This window comes from Rattus norvegicus, chromosome X (assembly GCF_036323735.1).
Source record: "Rattus norvegicus strain BN/NHsdMcwi chromosome X, GRCr8, whole genome shotgun sequence".
Classification (NCBI taxonomy): Eukaryota; Metazoa; Chordata; class Mammalia; order Rodentia; family Muridae; genus Rattus; species Rattus norvegicus.
The window spans coordinates 37562297-37584964 of NC_086039.1; the positions used below are offsets into that span (position 1 = coordinate 37562297).

The following is a 22668-nucleotide window of genomic DNA, read 5'->3' on the forward strand; positions in this document are numbered from 1 at the left end:
ATTGCTCGGTCAGAAAAGCTATATCCTGAAACAATTTTTGTTGTTGCTGTTTTACTTTGGTTTTGGTTTCTTGAGGCAAGCGTTAACTATAGAGCTCCGGCTATCCTGGAACTTCCTATGAAGTCCAGGCTGGCCTTAAAATGCCTAGAGATCTGCCTGACTCTGCCACTTCTGTGATTAAAGGCATCCCTGTCTGTTTTATTTTTGAAACAGAGTTGGAGTTTCTTAAAAGGGGATTCATTTTTTTTGGGAGTGTGTGTGTGTGTGTGTGTGTGTGTGTGTGTGTGTGTGTGTGTGTGTATGGTTGCCTGTGCATAGACGAAAGTGTAGGTACATGTATGTGCCCACATATGTACAGGCCAGAGGTATTGTTAATCAGGAGATGTGCATTATTTTTTGAGCCCAGGGATCCAGTTATATCTGCCTCCCCAGCCCTGGATTACAAACCCTCAAGCAAACCTTTGTCACTAGGCTTGGCTTTTCATGTAGGCCCTGGGAATGAACTTAGACCCTCGTGCTTGAGCAGCAAGCACCTTCACAGCCTCCAAAGGAGATATGAAAGATGGATTTAAACACAGACTTTAATAGAAATAAAGAAATAAAGAATGAAAGAAAGAAAGAAAGAAAGAAAGAAAGAAAGAAAGGAAGGAAGGAAGAAGGCACACCCTGAATCATGAACGTGGGCTTCTCAGAGGAAAGTTACTTCTTGGCTTTTTTATTTTTCATTTTTTGAAGACAGGACCACAGTTTAAGAAGAATATCAGAGTGTTAAGGAAGACACTCACGTTCCTTCGACACTATTTGTGGCTAAATCCACTGCCTGAAGAACAAAAATAGAGATTTTAAAAGCTTCAAGTAAAGCACTGGACTTGAATTTTGTAAAATGGCATCTTCTCAAATAGCATAAACTTTATTTTTAGCTTTTACTTTGTTTGTTGAGAAAAGGTTTCACTTAGGTAGCCATGGCTGGCCTGGACCTTGTCCTGTAAATGTGAGTGACCTTGAAATTGCTGTGATCCTCCTGCTTCTGCCTTTCAAGTGCTGGCACTGCAAAGATGTGCTACCACATCCTAATTCTCTCTCTCTCTCTCTCTCTCTCTCTCTCTCTCTCTCTCTCTCTCTCTCTCCCTCTCCCTCTCCCCCTCCCCCTCTCCCTCTTCCTTTCCCTCTCCCTCTCCCTCCCTACCTCTCTCTTGTTCATTTGTTTTCATGTGTCATGAACTTTGAATGAAGCCATGTAAGACTTGGCTTGATTTGAGCTCTGAACAGGGCAAAACAATCACTGATGCTCTTATCTGCCTACAAGTACTACCAATTCATTCATCAGGTTGATTCTTCTGCCTTGCCAAGGGCCCGGGTTGTATCATGAAGTTAAGATTCAGATGGTTGTCAAGAACCCACTTGTTCTTTTCCCTTTCTGTCTTTTAAAAACTTTAGTTAGTTGGTAGGCTTTTGACTTAAGGCTGTCTTTCTTCTCAGTTACAAAGTGGCTGCTTCTAGCATTTGGGGCATTTAACTTCCTGTTTCTTCCAGAAGGTATAGAGGGGGAAATCTTTTTTTTTTTTTAAACCATGGGATGCTAAGCTTTTTCTTTCAGTCTAATCAAGCTACATATGACTGACTGAGACTAATTTAGACTCAGCCTCTTGATACGTGAAGGGTCTGGATATCTGAAAACAGTGGGGGGTTCCATTAGGAGAGAGGGAGCAAATAGATGCTGAAGAGGCTCTGAAGTTGCTTCTCCATCCGAAAGTGGTGAGACTCTTGCTGAGACACATGAGGATTAGAGATCATGTGTGTGACACTATCAGGTTGTGCAAAGTAGTAAATAAAAGCAGAGGAGACCCAGTTAAATGTGAATTTCACATAAATAGCAACTCATTTTCAGTATGCGGATCTCTTTCTACAAATGCTACAGATTTATTTAGTTTGCCCAGAAGGTCATTGCATAAAATTCTTTTTGGACAGTGATTAAAAGACTTAATCAGTCTTCTACCCTTGTCGTGAATGTATTTGGATACAACACATGTATTATAAGTTATTATTTGTTTATGCAAAACTCAAATTTATGGAGGCAGCCTATATTTTCTCGGTCAGCCCTAAATATCTGTAGAATTATTAGCAGAGTGGGCATTTGCAGGGAACTATTATTGCTCTTTTTACAGAAGAAAGGACCTCAGGTAAATAACAGCATGATATTTCTTTAAAGCTCTTAGAATGTCTAGTCTTCTCTCAAAAAGGGAATTAACTGCACTGGATGTGGCTTCAATAAACCAGTGCTGAAAACCAGATCAAAGCAAAAGGCTGTGTTTGCCCATGGTATGGCTCAGTGGAAAATATCTCATTCGGCTACTTAAAACGACATTGAACTTACATCTGTGGTCATTCTGTCGCTGTTTTTTTCTTACCTTCTTCTCAGTCTGTTCAGAGAAACCATCCTTCCTTTGACTCCAAGGCAATGCTGCTGAAATTGCTAGTACAAAGGCACTGACAGGGTGATAATGCAGCGATTATCCCAGGAATTCTGGCTCCACGTGGGTGAAGCATGAGGTCACAGCACTGTGATTTTGCAACTGGAGGAGGCAGGAGCCTCTGCAAAGCCTGACTCCATTTTCCTTCACTGTTAATTCCCTGCTCCTACCTGGAAAATTCTCAAATACGCTTCCTGAGAAAGTGGGTGCCTTCAATTGCTTATGAAATAGTCACCATGTTATAAAAAAGAATAATCTTATTGGCTTGGTATCAAGTAGACGAACCTATTGTATAGCTACCAGATTGAAGCAGGAGTAGAGTAAATGGATTTTATCCACCGTATCTATTTTCTATTGCAAAAAAAAAAAAAATCATTTTGGGGTTGGTGGCATCTTCGACCTCTATACACTACTTATTTTCTGTTCCTTCCGAAAACCCAGAAGAACCTTTTCTTCCTCTCTGCTTTTTTAAAAGGTGGAAATCATGCTCTTTTTCATAGATTTGTCTGCAAGGTCTTTCATAAAAAATTATTCTTTTCTTAGTTAAAAAAAAAAGTGCAGTGGAACTATTGCTCTCTTATCCACTAGTCATCCTCACTAGAAACCTGATTCACGGTGGGTCTTAAGATCTTTATATTTCTACTGGTGCGGCGATGACTTCATTCCTTTTTTTTCTTTTACCAGCTGGGGAATCGCGTAAGACAGAGCAGCATCGGACAGGAGTAGAGTTGTGGTTTGCTGCTGCAGCCGAGGCTGCCGCGGTTTGCACGCGTCCAGCTGCTGTGTAAGGAATCCTCGGGCTGACAGTTCTTTGCTCTTAAGTCACCCCAGGGAATCGCAGGCTGCGAGATGAACGTGCATATGAATGTGTTTGCGCGCGCGTGCACGCACAGCTGCAACAGTTAGGCAGCAGCAATGGACTTCGTTATCATTTTTTTAAACCTACGACCGAGATAAGCCATCCTTCGTCCTTTATTTTCAAGCAGCGCCCGGACTCCCGCCCGAAATGTGCTCCCCGCCCTCCACCCACTCCGCGCACTGGTCCCCAGAGAGGGAGGCTAGGATAGCTGCGCTGCAGGCAGGATTCCCCCTTTTTTTTTTCTACCGCAGTGACAGGTGGATTCCCGGGCCTCCTCACCCCCTTCAACCCCCGCATCCACCCCTCTCTCAGTCACGATCTCTCCCTCCCCTTATCCTACTCCTCCCTCACTTCCCCCTCCCCACGTAAGCTCGCAGTTTGAGCCCCGCCCCTCCCAGCCTAGCAGTCCAGGTTGCTAGGGCCTGGCAGGGCAACCAAACCTGGTGCTCCAGGAGGAGCATCGCGAGCGCGCATAAGCGCGTCCGCTTAGTAGGGAGCTAGTACAAGAAATCCTGGTTCTAGGATTTTTTGGGGACTCGAGAACGAGCGGCGTGGGCGGGGCGCGCGAGCACGAGCTCGAGCACGAGCGCTTTTTCTTTATTGGCGCCTCTTGGTAGGCGGGGATAAGGCGGGACCTAGCGGAATGAGAGGAGCTTGCCGATTGGGTCAAATGGGCAGACGGGGGCGGTGCAATCATCAAATTAGGCTGCGCGTTTGCTCCGGCGAGAGGGCGGGGCCGGAGGTTTCGATTACTTGTCGCTACCGCTAGGGAGAAGGTAAAGCGGTGACGGCGGCCGCCGGAGTGGAGGCTTCCCCGGTAGAGGTGGGGGACTCAGTAGGGTGAGTAGTTGCGTCCGCCCCTCAGGCCGTCTCGTGTTGGCCGTGTGTCCACTAGCTTGCCTTTAAAGAGGGAACACAGTCGGTCCACTTAGGAGGGTGACAGAAGGGGTAGCAGCGCCGGTCCCTGCACAACGGGGAGACGCGTTGAGGGCGTCCCAAGCTGGAGTCTCCCTCGGCGATCCACCACGAGTCTCTAGGGTCTTCCCGGAAGGGCTGGGGCTGGAATTTTTGGTACCAAAAGACAGAGGGGGTTGTGCTAGACTTACGGTAGGTCGCGGTCGGACCCCGCGGGGCTCCCCCTCGCTGCAGGTCTGCGGTGTCCCCACCCCGCCGCCCCCGTGGCCAGGGCTCTCCGGGCTTGTGGCGAGGGAAGCCCTTTTCTGCTAGCGCCAAGGAGGGGCCCCGAAGCCCCCGCCCAAGTTCCCAGAGAGCCCGGGACCCGCAGGCAGCTTTGACTCGCAGTCCCGGTCCTTCTGACCTTGGCTGCCCCGAGGGTGGGCGAGCGCCCCGCCTGCAGCCCGGCAGGTTTCTGCCACCTTCCACAGGACAAGTTTCAGGCGTTACTGTGAAGTTCACGGCTGGCATGCTGGCAGAGAAGCAGAAATCGACCTCTTCTCAGACCTTCTTACCCTTTGGACCTTCATAGAAATTGAATCCTGGGGTTTGGAACCATCTGCCAGAACGAACAGGTCCTTTTCGCACTGACACGATTTTTTTTTTTTTTTTTGTGCCCACGTTGGGGTAAAAAATAACCTGGGCATATTTCAGTGTAAAAGCAGATCTTTCTTGGGGGTTTTGTTTTTTCGCTTCACTTGAGTTAGGCATGGCACAGATGCCTGGATAAGAAAAGCCTGACCTTAGTATCTACAGACAGACTAGAAGGATGCCGTGATATTTAAATAGTTGCAGATCAGTATTCTGTTAACACAATTATTTTTAATTGGCTGAAATTTAAGCTGATTTTAGAAAGTATTGATACAGAATAATTTCTTTCCGCGCATCTGATTTAGGCTTGTTTGAACGTAATGGTTATGTAGGCAGTATAAAAGATTACACAAATTAATTTGTCTGAGAGCATTTGACTGAAAAAAGGAGGCATAAATATGTATAGAATATAGGATTAGGGTTTTAGGTAACATCTGCTGGAACACTTCCAGCTTGTTTGTTTCTTGCTGTAGGGTTACAAAAAAGACATTTTTACTGAGACACTTTGGAATTACAGACTGCATAACATTTAGATGCAAATTCGTTTTTTAATTCCTTTAAGTGTATGAAAATATCTTCATAAAATGCAAAAAGGGTGTGTTTTCTTATCCCTGTATATCTGATGCTGAAAGGGGGAGTATAATCTTACATTTAACAACCCAACTAGGATTCATTAATAATAAAAACATAAAAGACCTTCATCTTTCCGAGAATATGGAATTTAAGTACCTAGCAAGCCTTTTCCTTATTAAAAGTACTATTTTAGGTTGGAGCATTTTTGGCGTTGATGCTGGAATGGGAGTAAGGAAGCCTGCAGCAGTATTACCAGTTTGACACCACCAGTGGGTGTTTCTGTTGACAAATGCAGAGAGGAGAACATTTGGAAAGGAAATCTTTTTTGGGTGGTGGGATGGGGTGGGTTAGGAGGGTAGGTGAGGGGAGAAGGAGCCAGAAGAGAGAAGCTGTAAAACTAAAGCCACCAACACTGTGTTGTGCTGGGCTTTGTACAAGTACAGGGGAACCTAATTAGGGAGAAAAATACCATTTGGCTGCATTAAAGAATAGAACTCCAAAAGAGGCATGCTAAATAAAGTTAACCATTCCAAGAGTGTTTAATAATCCGCCGCCATTTCTGAGTACTTGGGAAGAGGGCTTCTCTTTTGGAAAGGGCATCAAATTCCTTTGAATTGGCTTGCCTTTTAAACATGGTGCAGTGGTTCATTTGTTAGGTAGAAATAGAAACAGCGTATTGTCCTCATTGTGTGGATTTATCAGCGCTCCTAAGCCTGTTCCTTTTTATAATAAAAAGAACTTGGTATATTAGAAAAATATTCAGAAATAAAATTTCTTCCCCAGAGCGCATTACTTTTATCAACGCTTGCTTAATCTTATATTAATGACTTATTGACTTCTTAAGCACCCCCAGTCAGGGCTTTGATTTTGTTGTTTATGTCAGGGTCCTAACTAAATCTACCATGGTATATTCTTGAAGTTACTTAAATGAGACATGTATGCTCCCTGAGGGTTTTTTTTTTTTTTTTTGGAAAGGTTTCCATTGAGAGAAATTGCGGGGCCACCTCATAAATGAGTAATAGAAGGTTGCCTGATGGTGAGATTTCGAATTAAATTTATTCTGCTCCAGAGTCTACATTTGAGAAGAACCGGACTTTCTATGGCATTTTCTGTTTTGAAGGTGTAGTGTTCTTACAGTACAAACCTTCAATAGAGAGGTGGAGAAATTCCTCTAAGTATGCATCTTCCCCCAACCTGTTTCTCCACAGTGGCTAGGAAGCTATGGGAGATTCCCAGCCATAGTTGCATTGTTGAAAATGACAGCAGCTCCTCTTGCAGGAAGTTAGCTTTTCGGGATGATTTACATTCCAGTTTACTTTATAATAGAACATTGAGCTATAGCTGAGAAAGAAGCGTGTGGGAAATGTGTAAAGAATTGAGCAGGGGAATATTTTCTTATGTTAACACTTCTCTCTCTTTTTCTTCTTCCATTTTGACAGTATTGGTGACTATCTCCTTTATTTTAATAGGATTTCAACGTTTGGCTCTTTGAAGGTGTGCTAATATGAAGTTTTATTTTTGGCAGTTAGTGTGAGAGTCTGATACTCTAGTATAACAGACTGATGTCAAATAGTGACATGACTTGTTTAAAATGAACAATGCAATCCACTTGCATAGATCCGAAACAGGAGGGAGCTCTTTTATATAACCCTTCAGTACAAAGCCAGCAAGATTTGAAATAGTTAGTTGTTTTCTGATTAGAAAGGACCGTTTACTCAGAATCACATAATTTTAGGTTTTAAAGTTTTATTTTTGACATCAAATTCCTTGACATAGGAGAAGATAAAATGTCAAAGGTTGTTCACCATCTGATAATTGGATCAGGTGGGCCACATATTTCAACTTAAGAAAATAACGCAAGGTTATAGCACTTAGAACTGGAGCTGTAACTCAGAGGCAGAGTTACACGGGCCTTGAATTGACTCACTTGCACCAGAGGAGAGTGGGATGGTAGTCTGCATTTAAGCTCTCGGTACAAGGATCCATGATGCTTTCCATCTTAAAATCTTTCCTTTTTGGTTTTTTTTTTTTTCATTTTGTTGGATATTTTACAATTTTAGTATTTGGATTTTTATTTTTGTTTTTGTTTATTTGTTTGTTTTTGAAATAGGGTCTCATTTTAATTTAGGCTTTCTCGGAACTAACAATGTATCCCAAGGTAACTTGGAACTTGTGGCAATCCTCCAGCCTCAGCTTCCCAAGTGCTGGGATTAGCAGAATGAGCTACTATGTTTGCTCTAGATTTACTATTTTGATATATTTTTAGAAAATTTTCTTTATATGGGGCAGTGTATACATTAGTGAGTTATTCAAAGGTCAGGTGTCATTTCTCATTTGAGTTTATTCATGCCTTCAAATGGAGATAGGGATTCGGGAAGCAGTTCCATCAGTGGATATGAAAACTGAGACAGAGGACTTTCTACCTTCCAGATTTGGGAATCAACAGAAAATTATATATAGGATTAGAAGGACCAGGCTCTTGGAAATTTGTTGTCAATGCTTTGAATTAAGCCTTTTTTTTTTTTTTTTGGTTCTTTTTTTCGGAGCTGGGGACCGAACCCAGGGCCTTGCGCTTCCTAGGCAAGCGCTCTACCACTGAGCTAAATCCCCAACCCCTAAGCCTTTTTATTTAAAGACATTTGTTTTGGGACTAGTTCCTATCAGAGTCACATTTTTGGGTACAGTCTCTCTTTTGTATAGTCTGTAATTTTCACAATGCTATATCCATTGGCCATTACTGAATACCAGATGCTGTGGCAAATTATTTATTCACGTGCATTCATGTGTGCTCACAGCCTTTTTCCAAGGTAGATGTGTTCCTTATTTCTCATATACATGTCAGATGGGCTCAGAAATAATTTGCACATATTAGCTAGCTAGTCAGCAGAAGAGGCAAAATTGCCTTACAAACCGGTCTGACTTGAAATTGTGCTTTTCCAAGCCCTGCTTTCTGCTTCTTTTTAAAGAGTGTGGTTCCTAAAGCCTGATTTGAATTCATTTTCTATATTATGCCTGGGGAGTCCTGGAGGTATAAATTTGCTTCCTGGATTGATGGGCCTCATTGGCAAGGCTGCTTGGACTTCTGTGACATGACAGATTGGACTAGATCCATTGAGACTGCTGGTTAGGACAACCAGAAAGCATAGATTTTTACAAGTACAGCTTCATTGGTTTGACTCCTTCGTAAATGAAAATTGTACATATAATCATGTATGTCCAAAATGAGATAATTGTTTCAATCATGTATGTCAAAATGAGATAATTGTTTCTAGTTAAACACTTGCTGCTTCACATTTCTGCATATTCATTATAGCCTTACACTGGCTGATTGGATTTACTATAGTAGTAAAGATTATGAAGGTTCCCTTTGAATTCAGCTTTGTCTTTGTAGGTGTGCGTTGCTAGGGGTATTGCGCATTCTAGTACTCTACTACTAGCTATATTCCTAATTCTATCCTCCTAATCCCACTTTTCTTCCCCAGTAAAGGCTCTCACTGGGCCACCAGATAGGCCTTGAACTCACCTTTTATATCCCAGGCAAGACTTGAACAGGCTTTTCCTGTCTTGATGAAGAATTCTGCCCATAGCTGTAATTTACAGGCCTGAACTTCCAGGTCTGGCTCTTGAAGTGGCAGCTATTATAATTTGCAGATGGATATCTTTTCAGTAATTATAATGGCTTAAGTAAAAGAACATTGAGTGGTAAATTTTAAAGAGGTACATTATTCTTGTTTCTTTATATTTTTTAATTTATGTGTATGTACATGTGGATATTCAAGAGACCAGAAGAGGGTGTCTAGGTACTCTGGAGCTGAAGTTATATAGGACGTTTTGAACTGCCTGATTTGGTGCTGGGAATTGAACTCTGGCCTTATGGAAGAACCGAGTAGCAAGCCCTCCCAACTGCTGAGCCATTTCGCTGGGCCTTCTTCATTCTTGTATCTTAACACATAGAACTTGAACTCTAATGAAATATTTTCTCTTGAAAGTAGAATTGCGGGGCGGAGTTGTAGGCCTTTCAGTGGAGTGCTTGTTTAACTTTCATAAAGCCCTGGGGTTGGATCCTTAGCACCACATAAACAGGAGGTGGTAGCTAGATCTGTAATCTCTAGCCTTCAGGAAGCCCCAAGTTGTAGCCCTTCATAAACTGTGTGTGGTGGCATATGCCTGTAATCTTAGCACTTGGGAAACAGGCTCTGAAGTGAGTTTAAAGCCAGCCATAAGATGCTATCTTTTTTTTTTAAGGTCGTTTTCTACTTAATACTTTGGTAGTTGTAGTGGTGGTAGTAGATGATGATGGTGGTGACGAAGAGAAGGATGATGATTTTTCCTTACATGTTTATTACATTTGTTTATTTGGTGTGTAGGTGTGGCTGGTCAGCCATATTCCATGGCACTTGTGTGGATGTCAGAGTATAACTTTGCAGGGGTCTGTTCTCTCTCTCTCCACCATATGGGGCTCAGTGATTGAACTCAGGTGATAAGGCTTGGCAGCTAGTATCCTTACAGGCTGAGCCACATTGCCAGCCCTTTTATTTTTAAAGCAAGACAGCCAAACTGTTAAAGATCAGTTTGAAAGAACATTCACAGGTTCCGGTGAAAGAAGAGAAGAAAAAAAGAACACACCATCTTTGGTTTTCAAAATCACTTTTGTCATTTAATGGTGGATATTGTAGAGCCTCAGGATCAGAAATCTTTTTGGCCAGATCGGAGAGATGTTGTGTATAGATGGAGCCTTGAAAATATTTTTTGATTCCTATATAAAATACAGCTTTTCAGTATGCAGTTTAACACTTGTTTTTGAACAATGATCTTAATGTGTAGCCCTGGCTTGCCTGAAACTCATTGTGTAGAACAAGCTGGCCTTGAACTCACAAAGATCCACCTGCCTTTGCCTCTTTAGTCCTGGGAATAAAGATGTGCACTGCCACCCCCAGCAAAAGTATTTCATAAAAAAGTATACTAATAATTCTTTAATAAATTTATGGAGATTTATAGTGACTACTATCAATTTTCAGAATATTTCAATCATTCTAAAAACAATTTCTCCTTGAAACATAGTTTTTGAAACCCTGTTTATCTGCTTCAACTAGGCCTCTTAGTCACCAGACACTAGCAATATCTTAAAAGAGGTATTTAAAATATAATTTCTTACATATGTCATACTTTTTGTTTCATTTTTATTTATTTGAGGTGTGTGTGTGTGTGTGTGTGTGTGTGTGTGTGTGTGTGTGTGTGTATGAGTATGTGAAAATGCATGTGAAAGTCAGAGGGCAACTTTCAGGAATCATTTCTCTCCTTCCACTATGTGGGACTTGAGGATTAAGCTCATTAAGCTTAGTGGCAAATACTTTTCTTACTGAACCACCTTTCAGACCAGTTTCAAGTTTTTACCTAAGCCAATTCTTAGTAGAATATGAAGAGTCATCCCACAAATGGCACATGTTACCTCGAATTTGTGGTTTTATTTTAGTTAATTCTGTTTGGAGACAGGGGTCTCATGTAGCCTAGGCTGATCAGAAACTCTCTATGCAGCCAAAGCTGGCCTTTAAGTCCATTTCTCCCTGAGTGTTGGAATTACAGATGTGTGCCATCCTATTTATGTGCTGTTGGGGATCAAATCTGGGGCCTCAAACAAGCCAGGCAAGCATTCTACCAAATGAGTCACATTACCAGTCCTGCTTTTATCTTTTTGTAAAGCAAGCAAATAAAATAAAATCGTTCTTAGTGATCAATTAGAAATGCATAGAAAATAAATTGAGAGAAAAATCATACAATTATTGCATGAGGAAAACTCAGTTTTGTTGGTTTTCTTTATTCTGAGCCAGTGCCATTGTGCTGTTTGCTATTTGAGCTCTTATTTGAGCTCTGATTGTCCTAGACAGATCATCTCTGCTGTGCATGCTATAGAACAGCCTTCATTGTATTCAGATACCCAAATATTTTCTACTTTCTGTGCTGCTTCAGACTGGATGGTGGTGAGATTTAGATGTGGTTTTCCTACTTGTGTCATTTTTCTTCTTAGTTATCATTTATGTGGACTGGAAAATAAAGCAAAATTATGTAGCATAGTTAACTGCTGTATTCTGAGATCTTGGTCTTTGCCTAGTGTGTTGATGATCTAGGTAGGGAGTGCTTATAGAATAGCTTACGTGTTATCTTTTGGATCTACATAATAAGGGATAATGGTTTAGTTGAAAGTGATTGAAAAACTGTGCCTAAATTTTAGATAAACAATTCTTGTGGGAAAGTGACCCTTAAAAATGCTAGGCAAGTAAATCATTAACTCTGTATGGTAGGTTGTATCTGGATTTGTAATAACAGATTAGACAACTAATGCTGGTCCAATATTAATAGATTATTGTCAATTTAGTCATAACTGTTTGAAAGTTTCTAATCTTTAACAGTTATGAATATGTTCCTTTTTATTATTTTATATCCTTTCTAAGAGAGAGAGGCCTAATATCAAATAGCGACATCTGGAAATAACTTGCTTGTTTTATTTCTGTATATGTGAGTTCTTGAGTGTACCTTATTTGTGGCTGCAGAATCCACCAGAGGGCATCAGATCCCCTCGGACTAGAGTTGCAAGCAGCTGTGAGTTGCTTGATGTAGGTGGTGGGAAAGGAACCTGGGTCCTCTGTAAGAGTATCATGTATTCTTAACCACTGAGCTGTTTCTCCAGCATTGCAATGACTTTAGAAAGATAGTGGGTTTTGATAGCAAGAGAAAGAGGTTTCTGCAAGCTAATAAAACATGGATAAATACATTTGCATTTTTAAAAAATCATTTTTAAAATTTATGTTTTACTTTTTAATTGTGTGTGTGTGTGTGTGTGTGTGTGTAAGTATGTTTGTATATCAGTATATGAGTATAGATGCCAGAGAAAGCCAGAGGAATTGGATCCCTCAGAGCTAGAATGTAGGTGCAGGGAATTGAACCCATGTTCTGTGTAGTACATGAATTTTTTTTCCTTTCTTTTTTTCGGAGCTGGGGACCGAACCCAGGGCCTTGCCCTTGCTAGGCAAGCGCTCTACCGCTGAGCTAAATCCCCAACCCCGTGAATTTTTATAAATATTCTGTGTGCCTATGCATATTCATGCACATGTGCATGGAATGAATAGAGGTCAAAGGACAGTTTTCAGGGGTTGGTTCTTCATTCTACTGTGTGGGTTCCTGGGATTGAACTTAGGTTGGCATACTTGGCCAAGAGCACTTTTACATGCTGAATCATCTCATTAGCTCATTTTTTAAAAATAATTGGCTTAAATTATTTTAGGTAAGTTGCAGTTGCAGATCTTTGTATTATGTCTAAAGATTCTTGGCAAAAATGAGATTAAGTTTCATATTAAACGTATAGGAAGATATGGCAAGTAAAAAATGGTGGTAAATGTGATAAACGGGGCTAGGGAGATGGGTTAGTTGGTAAGATGCTTGCCATGTGTGCATGAGGATGTGAGATCAGTCCCTAGCACTCATGGGAGAAAAGATGAACTCAATCATATTATGTTGCTGTTCTCGTAATGCTTTGTGTGGGCTTATTTATGCATGTATTTATTTGTTTTTACCGCACAGGGCTTTTGGTTTCTGATTTTGTTCTTAGGGGTTTTCTGTGTGTTCGAATATATGTGTCTATGTGTCACTATGTAGATTTTTTTGGCTCCCTTCTGTTTATTTTGCCCTATGTTGGATTTTATTTTATTATTATTTTTTATATTCCTGTTTTCTAATGCATGAGAGAAAGAAAGGTGTGGAGTGGTTTAGGGTTGAGGAGCAGCTTCAGGAGAGGAGACTGTAAGCAGAATATATTGTGTGAAAAAAATCTGTTTTTCTTTTTTCCCTGTATTTGTTCACTTTACATCATGATTGCGGTCTCCTCCCTCCTCTCCTCCCAGTTCCACCCTCATGGTCCCTCCTCCATTCTCCTCTCCCCTTCTCCTTTGAGATAATAGAAACTAATCCTGGCACATCAAGAGCGTCCTCTCCCACTGAGGCCCAACAAGGCACCCAATTAGAAGGGGATCCAAAGGGAGGCAATAGAGTCAAGTCCTTGCTCTAATAGGGGACCCACATGGAAACCATGATGCACATCTGTTACATATGTGTACGGGGCCTCGGGTCAGCCCCTGCACACTCTTTGGTTCCTGGTTCAGTCACTGCAAGCTCCTATTGGCCCAGGTTAGTTTACTCTGTCGGTCTTCTTTCGGTGTCTTTGACCTCTCTGGCTTCACAATCCTTCCTCCCACTCTTCCACCAGCCTCTCTGAACTCCACCTGATGTTTGGCCGTGAGTGTCTGTATCTGTTTTGGTCAGCTGCTGGATGAAGCCTCTCAGAGGACAGTTATGCTAGGCTCTTGTTTGCAGGCATAGCAAAGCATCATTAATAGAGTCTCTCCCAAGCTATGGGTCTCAAGTTGGGCCAATCACTGGTTGGCTGTTCCCTCAATCTCTGCTCCTTCTTTATCCCTGCGCATCTTGTAGGCAGGACAGATTTGGGGTTGAAGGTTTGTGGATGGTTTGGTGTCTTTCTCCTTCCACTAGAAATCATGCCTGGCTAAAGGAGATGGCCACATCAGACTCTATATCCCCAGCTGCTAGGAGTCTCAATTATCGACACCCCAATAAGCTCCCAGGATCCTTCTCTCTCTCATATCTCAGTCTCATCCTAGAGATGTCCCCCACTGATTGGGATCCCTTCTCTCTCCCAGCCTTCTCAACTCCCCTTTCCTCATATGTGATCTCCACCCCTGCTCCCCTCCCCATTCTCTCTCCCACCCCATTGCTGCCATCCATCCACCTCCAAGGTCTGTTTTATTTCCCCTTCTGAGTGAGATTAAAATAAAATTCATTTAATGAAGAGTGGAGGTGGCAAACACACACTGTAACCCCAGTGGTGGTGTTGGGGTGGAGACAGGTCAATCCCAGATGTTTGTGGGCCAGTTAGTCTGGTTGAATCAGTGTCTCGAAATTCATTGAGAGACTTTGCAGAATGGTAGAGAAAGTCACCCCATATTGACCTCTGGTTTCCATACAAATGTGACTACTCAAGTACACACATGTACACATAAAAACATGTACATATGAATACACCCATCCTCCATAGAATGGTGATAAATGATTGCTGAAGAAAACGTCTTCAATTGGATTTGCTGAATCACCCTCATGTTGGCCATAGAAACTAGTTTCCTGAGAATCAGAATCTGAAGGCGATTGTCAGAGTTGGTTCAGAAGAGAATACCCTAGAATTGATCCACATTCCCAGATACTCCACCCTGGCTCATCAGATTCCTGTGGGACATACAGACTTTAAACAGATCTCAACAATCCTTAATAATATTACAACTAAATTCAAGCGGCAAGTTGTACAATGCCTACGCAAAAGAGGTTTTCTTTATTTTCTTTTGATGCAGAGTTGAAGTTTCTTAGAAAGGATTTATTTTTATGAGTATGGTTGTTTTATTTACTGGCATGTGTGTGCACTGCATGCATGTTTCTGGAGATCAGAAAAGGATGCCAGATCCCCTGCAACTGGATTTGCAGATGGTTACCAGCTGTCATGTGCATGCTGGGATTTGCACCCAGGTCCTCGGGAAGTAGCTAGTGCTCTTAACTACTGAGCTGTTCTCCCACACCTAAATGTATTTTTAAACATAGATTTGTGTTATGGTAGTTATCATGATTGTGGTTGTGGTGGTGGGTGGCAGGCGTGTAGAGGAATGGTTAACAGAAAGACATATATGTGGTTAATCGAAAGGGTAATAGAAAAATTAAGATATGCCCAAGCAAAGGTGTGGGCGTCTCAAGGGATCGTCACTGAAAAGGCTGTTCTTAATTGTCCTTATCAAAATTGATTGACATAAGCAAATGTTAATTTTGTGCAAATTGGAATTTCATACTGCATCGGTTCTTTATAGAACAACCTATCTTACATCCTGAGATCTGTTTTTGCTTCATTTAACAAATACTTAATGAATAACTACTGTAACTCTGCCCTCTAATTAAGAGTTTAGTATTGAGATGGAGACAGAGGAGGGAGGAAGTCACCTGTGGGAACAAATAACATGGTTAGGGTGGATAATCTGTCCTGTGAGTTGATGGGAAGGCCACCTTGTGGTAACCTTTCAGTGAATTTTGAGGATAAGAAGGATTGCTTTAATTGGAAATAAGTTTTCCAAAAGAATGGGTGCAAATGCCCTGAGGCAAGGTGGGAGTTAGAGGCTTGTGAGAAACAAGACCTTTGAATCCTAGTGTGTGTGTGTGTGTGTGTGTGTGTGTGTGTGTGTGGTTGCATGCATGCATGCATGTGTATAATCGTTAAATGGGTAAAACTAGAAAGGAGACCGGGAGATAAAAAGAGGTGCCAAGGAGTGGGTCATGGAAAACAAAAGACACATGTGACATGACACCTGTAAGGAGAGTTCAGGAAATGTAGAGAGACAGGGAGGGGAGGAGGGAAGATAAAGGGAGAAGAGAATATACTTTAAAAGAGCACATTGCTTTAAAAATGCCATAAAATGAGGGACTGGAGAGATGGTTCAATGGGGAAGGGTACATACTGCTCAAGTCCAGTTCCCAGCATCCATGTCAGGTGGTTCACAACAACAACATTCCAGGGGATCACATCCTCTCTTCTGGAATCTTGGGCACTCATATGCACACCCCTGCTTGTATATAATTAAAATTAAATTAAAATCATGTCAAAAGAAGATGCTGGAATGCTCTCTCTAATGACCTTGTATGCTATTTTCTTTCTTTCATTCTTTCTTTCTCTCTTTCTTTCTTTCTCTCTTTCTTTCTTTATTTCTTTCTTTCTTTCTTTCTTTCTTTCTTTTTTTTTTTTTTTTTTTGGAGCTGGGGACCGAACCCAGGGCCTTGCGCTTGCTAGGCAAGCGCTCTACCACTGAGCTAAATCCCCAACCCCGTATGCTATTTTTTTGTTGGGTTTATTTTCTATGTATGCTTGTTTTAGGCCTGTATGTATGTGTATCCACCACATGTCTGCCTGATGCCAGCAGAGGTTAGAAGAGGATGTCAGATCCCGTGGAACTGGAGTTACAGATGGGTTTGAGCCACCATGTTGGTACTAGGAATGAAATCCAGGTCTTCTGCAAGATCACGTGCCCTTAGCTGTGGTGCCATCTCTCTAGCACTGTTGTATACGAATTACAAGTAATCTTAAGAAGGAAGAATTCTAAATTGGCTAGAAAGGAGGAGAGACAAAGAGAGCAGAAGAAGGCAGCGGTCAGTAGTAGCTCAGTAGCACCACTGGGCTTTCCCCATCTCATGAGGACTATTGGAGACTTTAAACAGGAGTTCGTGCACTGCGAAATGCAGGGATGCAATCAAGGCAAGAATTTCAGCTTAGTGGAATCTTGATAGTTTGTCAAAAAGTTCATAATCTCTGCAAGGTAAAATAGTCTTCTCATCTCATTAAAATGTTTGCAACTGCTTCCTGGATTGATTGTCATCTGTGGTACACTTCTCATTGTTTTTTTAGAAACTTCCTTTACTTTTCTTAAGATTCTTTTTTTCTTTCACCATGCTGTTAACCTTATATAGTAATGTCATTTCTATTTATAACTGAATTAAAATATGTTTCTAACAGTTTCATTTTTCTCTTCCTTATTTAAACTTAAAACTCTGCTGGTTCTCCTCATCCCATTTATCCACTGAAGTTATTAATGTCTTGGTAAAACATTTTATTAGATATCAACATTTTTTTCTTTTCTTTTTTCTTTTTTTCGGAGCTGGGGACTGAACCCAGGGCCTTGTGCTTGCTAGGCAAGCGCTTTACCACTGAGCTAAATCCCCAACCCCTCAACATTTTGTTTGAATTACTCATTTGTCTCTCCAAATACATTTTGGATCTGGCTTAATATTTCTCAACATGTATGCTGTTTCTTTCCTGATTTCTAATCTTTTTTGTGTACTTACAATGTCTTTAGGTAATTTTGCTAATATTTTTTAAGGGCATCAGGCTTCAGGAAGCATACCATTTCAAATATCGTATTTTCTTTTGTGACCTTGTCTTTTAGTTTATTTTATTCTGTGTCAGACTTTTATTCTTCTTTACTTCCTCCGTGTATACACATATGTTACTATATAATATAAGCCAGAGGAGAGTGTCTGGAATCCTGCTCTGCCATGCTCTACCTTAACCTTGGGTGGCTGGCCAGTACCCTTAAACCAAACCTCTTGTCTCATCCCAGATTCCCGGCAACAAGGAAGCTAGGAACATGAAGGGCCACACCGGGCTTTTTTACACAAGTGTTGGGTATCTGAACTTAGGCTTTATGCTCTTAACCCACTTAACCATCCTTCCCATGTGTCAGACTTTTTGTGTTCAGATTAACTTACGTGTGCTCATGCTCTGCAGAGGTACCTATTTTGAATATCCAGATTATTTCATTCTCCTTCAGTAAGCATTCTAACATGTTTAGGAGATTTTTTTAGGCCAAGTCTCAAGTAGCCTTGCTTTTAGGAGAGAGTTATTTTGAATTAGAGATGTGTGCCACCTTGGCAGACACCATGCAAAAAAATTGTTTGCTTCACTGAGCGCGTGAGGTTCGGGTCTTCCTTGGTTTCGAATTGCTAGCTCCTACCTGTATTATTGAATGCTGTTTTTGCCCCCTCTACATATGGAAAGAATAACCACAGCATCATCACCTTCTTCCACGATTTAGCTTACTTTCAGCATCGTTTCTTAGGCTTCGTTGAACTGTCCTGTACCTGTGCAGTTTGCCTGCCTGTCTTCCTTCCCTCCCTCCCTTCCTCCCTCCTTGAGTAGTGTCCCTCCCTTGCTCCATTTCACGGTGGAAAATGGTTCATGTCAATATCTTTTTCAGTTTTGCCCAGGCCAGGGTATGTACTTGAAAATAATTGCCTCTTTTCCAAATTAAGAGCCTGAAGCCAATGTTTTTTTTTTGTCCTAGTGATTTCTCTAGTCTCCAGAGTTAAGGCCCTTGATTTTGAGGTGTGTTTTGAAGTCTGTCTGGCTCTGTGTATGCAGTGTTGGTTGATGCTTTCTTGGCTGACCTTGTGCTGGGGTAAGTTTGATTAGTCGGGTATCATTGTTGTTTGTCAGGCAATTGAGAGAATGTTGCCATCAATATAAGCAACGGCGATGCTCTGTAAGCCAGCAGAAGAGGCCAAAATGCAGGACTGAAGCAGTGGGTAATAGCGCATTCACATGGGAAAGCAGGATTCAAGTGGCTGGGCCAGACTTAAGGCAAAGAATGGTTTGAGAGTGCGCGAAACGAACGCTAAGAGACGCCTAGAAATGTCAGGTAAAAGGAAGGGCTCTTAGGACGGCATATTCCAGACATGGCTCTACAAAGAAGCATGTAAACCTAGGAGAATTGTAAAAAATAACAATAACAAAGTTGTGAATTCATGTATTGCCTCACATTGTCCCAGGATTTTGGTTTTCTTTCATTATAACCCATACGAGTGTATGACTATCAAAATTAGTAGTTTAATAGTGGTGGGGCTTAGGAGAATGGACGCGTACATGGTATTTGTTTTGAGCTGTAAACTGTGATGGCATGCTGTAGGCTCAGCATGTGGCACACAGGAAATCCTTAGTAGACATTTCTCCTGTGAAAGGTGTCCCTTTTCTGCTACAAAAAATGGGAGTCTCATGCCAGTACCTTCTTGTTGGGTGTTTCCCTATATTAGGTACCTATCTAGTGAATTTCCCTTTCAGTTCGGCCTGTGGTTCATGAATAGGTGCTGATGGCTCCCTATGGGGAGCTACAAACTTTTCTGCCAGAGTTAATCGTACAGCGGATGCTTGAACATGGAGGGAGCTAGTGGAGGCAGGACCGTGATAGGGATGTAAAGTGAATAAAAAACATAAGATAGTATTCTCAGGTGACTTGGGTGGACAGCAAAGGAATCAAACCCCTTAAATAACAATTTATTGATGTAATACAATAAATAATTTTATACATTAAAAAAGAACCCCTTACACAATTCAAAAAAATAATATAGTAGATGAGAAGGCCAAAGGCGAAATGGACTTTTTCATGATTTATTCTACTAGTTAATGTAATTGCAGAGTCCTTGTTCATAATAATCTCTCTCTGACTTCATCTCTCTCTCTCTCCTTCTCTCCTTCCCTCCTTCCTCTGCCTTTCTCATCCTTTACCTTCCCCTTCCTCCTCCTCTACCATCAAGCAAAACTGTCCTTTTTGGAACATGTTGCTTATCTATCGAGTGCCTTCACACACCGCTAGGGTACTACTCAGGGCTTTCAGACGCTAGCTTGAAATGTGTTACCACACTGAGGTAAAATAAACACTGTCACATAAAGCCCTTCTGGGAGTGTAGTAAGTTAACCAAAGAATTAATTTGCCATGATATAAATTAGGTAGATGGCTTCTTGGCTTCTGCCACTTTTGGCTTGTCTAGTAGTTTTAAGCATCCTTTCTACCTTTGAATTAATCTATGCCCCCCCCCCACTTTACTGGAAAATGTGTGCCCCCAGCCTCTCTTACTGGGATACAGGGTTGGGACCTAATTTTGACAGGTACATTACATAATAAAGACGCGGACACATTGTGAGCATTGTCTAATGGTGATCATACTGAATTAATAACCTGTAAATCTTGTCAATAGAGGGGTTTGCCTTTTAAAAAATACGGATTTAAAGAAAATTTATGTGTATACGTGTGTGCCCATGTGAGTTATATGTATAGTGTGCATGCAGGAGCCAGTGGAGGTCAGCAGAGTATGTCAGATCTCTTGGAAGTGGAATTCTAGGCCATTGTGAACTGTCATGTCTGTCCTGGGAACCCTACCCAGGTGCTTTGCAGGAGCAGTAAGTGCTCTCCTAATCACTGGGCCATCATCTCACCAGGGCCCGGTTTTGAAGGAGTGGCACTGGCGGGGCTTGGGGAATTTGGTCTTTAGTGTTAATAAACAATGGTGGTAACAAAGTAGGAGTATGTGATTTATTACAGTTTTTGTGGTTTATCTTCCTTTTCTTGAATTATCTAGCATTTGTGGTTAGATGTCTTATGATCAATTCGGGGATAATTTTAGCCATTTTTCTTCAGGTTGTTTAGTGCTATTCTCTTTTCTTTCCATGATCCTAATTATATTGTATCAGGACTTTTGATGCTGCCCTATAGATCTTTCCTATCAGGCTCCCCCACTCCCACATACACAGTGTTATTCACCCACTTTCAAGGTCACTAATTGCTTTCCTTAGCTGAATTATGTCTGCTGGGAAACCCGTTGAAGTGGCCATCTCTCTTAAATGGTAACATTCCATTGGTGGCAGTTTTATTTCATTCAAGTTTACAGTTTCCATTTCTTTGCTGGAATTACTCATCTGATTTTTCATGCTGTTCTTTTTCGAGGTCAGAGCCACCAACAGACTGCTTAAAGGTATCTAAACTATTTTAGTATCCTTTTGTGTCTGACTCTTTTTGGTGTTTGTTTGTTTGTTTTTTGAGCATTTGTCTCTTTGTGTTCTCTTTTGCCTTGTGGTTTAATTTTCTTATAATTGTTGCAAGCCTGACTTACTGTGTACAGTGCTAGAGATGGAGGTACACAACTTTTATGTTTGGCATGGGTATTCCATCCGGTAGGCTTTTCATGTTGGGATTTGAGTTAATCCAGTTAAGGGTTGAGTTGTTTCTCCACCCTCTCCCCCAATCATTGAGGTTTATATCAGAGTACCTAAGGCTTCAAATTCTTCTAGTGATTCTTTGCATTAGTGTGGGAGTTAGTATCTGTTCCATTCAAAATTTTGAATCTCCCCTTTGATTTATGCCTTGGAAAGTTTCTTTTTCATAGGCTCTCCTTCTTTCCTTCCTTCCTTCCTTCCTTCCTTCCTTCCTTCCTTCCTTCCTTCCTTTCTTTCTTTCTTTTTTCTGTTGAGTTTTGCTTTACTGTTCCTAGAAGTTCTTTAGCTTGTTGAAATATGATCCCTGTTTTTCTGATTAAACCTTGGATTTAGGTTGAAAGTCCCAGGGTCGTGCCCTTCTGACTGTTCTATTGGCCTCTTTGTGGAATACTGTCCCCCTCTCAGAAGAAAGATACAGCATCCCCTTCCATGGAGCTTTAACCCAGATCTTAAGGATAGAAGTGGATAGAGGTAATGACTAACGCCTTTCTCTGTTGGATATGGGACTGATGGGGAGGGGGTCCCTTGCTCCTCTGGCACTGCTGATGTACCGCTTACATCACAGGACTGCATCACAATGGGTAGCCTCAAAGCTTTTTCCTTTGCCTCAGTGCCTATGGGGTATGGGCAGGGGTTGGTGGCTGGAGGGTCAAGATCCTGCAGAAGATTGGGCTCCCCAAACTCTGCAGCCCCCAGAAGTTTCACACTGCCCTTTCAGCAAGCTTCGCCAAGCTCTCACCACTTCACCAACTACTTCAGATCCTCCCTTTTTGCTGTTGACTCATAGTCTATTCCAGGTAAGCACCAGATTGTCTCCTCTCTCTCTGCTTCTTTACTTTTCAAGCCAACTGTTTGCTCTATGTTGGGTCATAAATTTGGTTATTCATAAGATTTTAACATACGTGTATAGTTAAACCTGAATTTAATTATTATTCCTATTCTCCTAAATAAGACTGAGATTTTAGAATGGTTATTCTTAACCCTGGTGGCCTCTTACATGATAATGTTTCTTGTATGTTAATCTTGCTTTAATTAAACTTCCTTAAGCCCATACAATAATGAATATTCTCTTCAAATGTCTTTGCTCACCATTCTTCATCCGCACTCTCTCTTCCTTGTTGGATCAGTTTCCTTCTGTCAACCAACTCTGCTTTAAGGAAAGGAGTCAAACATGAGTAACCATGACCTGAGCACATGAATTCAGGTTACTCTCAATGGTCTGTTTTGCCATGGAAAAGAGTACACAAACTTTTATAGTCACAGAAATGGAGCATATGAATTGATTGCTTATATAACATGTAGGTGGGGTCCCCAGGTAAGTGGGGGGGGGTTATTGTAAGCCATGGATGTATTTCTTACAATATCAGTGTTAGTGTTGAGGGGATGAGGCATGATAAGCTTAGTGATGTATTCCAAGAGCTTTATCTAAAAGTCAAGAAGTTTTAGGTCACAAACAGGCTATTAAAAAGGGACAACTAGTAAAATAATTTTGCTCTTGACCTGAAAGATCCAATTACTTCATAATCCCAGTGTTCTACTCGGCCAAGGTCAAGATGTCTGCAAGTTCCCTAATGCACATGTAGCTC

General features: G+C 41.4%; 1 protein-coding gene across 5 annotated transcripts in view; it reads left to right on the plus strand.

The window, feature by feature from the left end:
- Positions 1-4023: 4023 nt before the first annotated feature.
- Positions 4024-22668, plus strand: part of Cdkl5 (cyclin-dependent kinase-like 5) — a 230447-nt gene continuing 211802 nt past the window's right edge. For 2 of the 5 annotated variants that reach the window (XM_039100455.1, XM_017602290.2), the window contains exon 1: positions 4024-4170. The gene's annotated coding sequence lies outside the window, so the exon portion shown is untranslated. Of the gene's footprint in view, positions 4171-17182; positions 21554-21677; positions 21880-22668 lie in introns of those variants that run through there. The other 3 variants (NM_001421533.1, XM_039100454.2, XM_063279693.1) reach the window with 3 other exon arrangements.